Source organism: Cyprinodon variegatus, unplaced genomic scaffold, assembly GCF_000732505.1.
Source record: "Cyprinodon variegatus isolate N-32 unplaced genomic scaffold, C_variegatus-1.0 Scaffold756, whole genome shotgun sequence".
In the NCBI taxonomy this organism is placed as follows: domain Eukaryota; kingdom Metazoa; phylum Chordata; class Actinopteri; order Cyprinodontiformes; family Cyprinodontidae; genus Cyprinodon; species Cyprinodon variegatus.
The window spans coordinates 332,740-335,035 of NW_015151209.1; the positions used below are offsets into that span (position 1 = coordinate 332,740).

The 2,296-nt window shown below is 46.8% G+C and overlaps 1 protein-coding gene across 1 annotated transcript in view; it reads left to right on the forward strand.

Annotated features, from left to right (window-relative positions):
* Nucleotides 1-269: 269 nt before the first annotated feature.
* The window catches only part of LOC107098210 (calpain-5-like), a 69,669-nt gene continuing 67,642 nt past the window's right edge, over nt 270-2,296 (forward strand). The window contains exon 1 of the mRNA XM_015395734.1: nt 270-382. The gene's annotated coding sequence lies outside the window, so the exon portion shown is untranslated. The remainder of the gene's footprint in view (nt 383-2,296) is intronic.

Below are 2,296 nucleotides of genomic sequence, written 5' to 3' on the forward strand. Positions count from 1 at the left end.
TCAGTCGTCATCTGCTGGGCGGAGCTCCAAGCTTTCTTTCTGAGACAGGTTGTTGTATGATGACTTTATTCTCGTAATTTTATGACTTTATTCTCGAAATAGAAAAACCAACCTCTAGCCTGGCCCTAATACTCCGTCGTAGCCTGTAAACTGTATAATGTGTCTTATTTTGAAATCCGGATTGATAAACTTCCTGCTGCGGCTCAGCTGCTTGTCGCTGGAGTGAAGCTCCGTCAGAGGACCGGAGAGAGCGTGGTGAGGAATCCCAGCAGCCCCCTCCCCGGAGAGAGAGAGAGCCGGACCGGCTGGACCCCCTCCCCCCCTTCCCCCGGAGGAGGACCCGAGAGAGACCCACGTTGCCACGGGAGAGGCCTCGGTTCAGGTAACCCTTCCGCGCGTGCGGCAGCTCGTGCTGCGTCTCCCGGTGCAGCCAGGTGCTGTCCATGGTGCTGCTGTGGATGGAGAGGCAGCGGCGGTCTGTGAGCTGCACGAAGCGGTTAAACCTTTGCAGACCTGGGATCTAATAGCGCTTTGGTTTATATAGTCTCTGCAAAGCGGTTGCTTTGCCAAACCTGAGGATGCATATGGAGGCTGGGGGTCGGTCTTTAAATCAGAACCATATTTTACCGGGGTGAAAGGGACCGCGCGCTTCGATGCGCAAAAATAGCGGCACGTACATCAACCAGGATATCAGAAGCTCCTACTCCTCCTCCAGCTGCCTTTCCTCATGTGATGCTTTGCTTGTTTTTCTGCATTCTGTTTGAAAGGAGTGCATTGATGTTTCAAAAAGCACCATTAATTACCAAAAATATCTACAAAACACAGATTATAGCCATGGTATTTCTATTGGAGAGCTAAAACACCTCGTTAATTGTGCCCTTAAAGTGGAACTCTGTGTAGAAAGTGTTATAGATTAATATTTCCAAGGTTTATTGATCAGAATATTGCTGAAATACTAATGTTTATGCCTCACTTCTGTGCACATTGGAGATATGCTGGTGGATATCACAATAATCTTAGTAAACAGGTAAATTTACAAATGTTATATCCTTTAAGGCAGGCATCCCCAGTTTTAAGAGGTTTCCATGCTTTAGCACAGCTTATTATGATGATTGCAGTTGAGCAAAAGCCTATTAATCAGCTTTTAATTAAAATCAGCTTTGCTGGAGCAAGTAAACCTCTAAAACCTGCATGACAGCGGCCCTCCAGGACCGACTGTGGGGATGCCTGATCTAATGTGTGCTCAAACTAACACCTCCTTTAAAAACATTTAGATGTTCACCATGTCTACAGGTAGGCCTCTCTTGTAATTTTTTTTTGTTAGGAAATGATAAGGTATGCACAAAAATATTAAATAGTATAAATATAGTTGTTGTCGATGTTTTATGTCAGGGCCAAACCCTGGTAGCTGGAGATACTGCAGAGGGGAGATCACGATGCTGGGAGGAAGGGAAGCTGGGATAGCCCTCATCCCTGATGCAAGAGGCAGAGAGAAGCCGGGGGGTGGGGGTGGTGGGGTGTTGGAGGCAGCAGGGGCTGTGGTGGTTCGGATGAGGAATGGTCTGGCGCACCCATCCCTTCCTCCCTCCCTATACTGGTGCATTACTGCTCCCTGTTCACTTCTGAGTGTAATCAGTCTGTCAGCAGCAGCAGACTCAATAAGTCACTCTCCCAACACGCACTCCTCTCTGATTTCTGACCAGAACCTTGCAGAAGCCAGCTGCCTCCTGCTGCCTGCATCGGTTCTGTCAACAGTTATAATCATTGTTTCTCACAGGGAAAATATGGTTGTGTTGACAACAGTTGACTCAGAGTGCGGAGGAAATGTTTTTCTTTCTTTATTCGTGGTTTGGTCTCTGGAAAAGTAAGAATGTTTATGGAATTAGATTTAGAGTCTTTTCAGGTTTTACAGATCCATCCATTTTCCGTCTTGCTTATCCCAGGCGGGGGTCACGAGGGGTGCTGGTACCTACTTCCAGCTGTCTACGGTCGGGCACATTTAGAGAAGCCAATAAACCTAACAGTTTGGACTGTGGGAGGAAGCTGAGTAGGTACCCGACCTGCTCGGTTGGTCAGATCTTCCAGTGACTTTACGCTACATGATTGGCTGAAAGTTGCCACATGATGTAAAACATAGTGGTTGCTGAGACAACACTAGCTACGTTTACATGGACACAACTAATCGGATTTAAGGCCTGATCAGATCAAAAATGTTTCATGTAAACATGTCAGACTGAAGATTCTAATCCGATTCGGTCCGATCGGATCTAAATTTAATTCCGAATGAGAGAGGTGG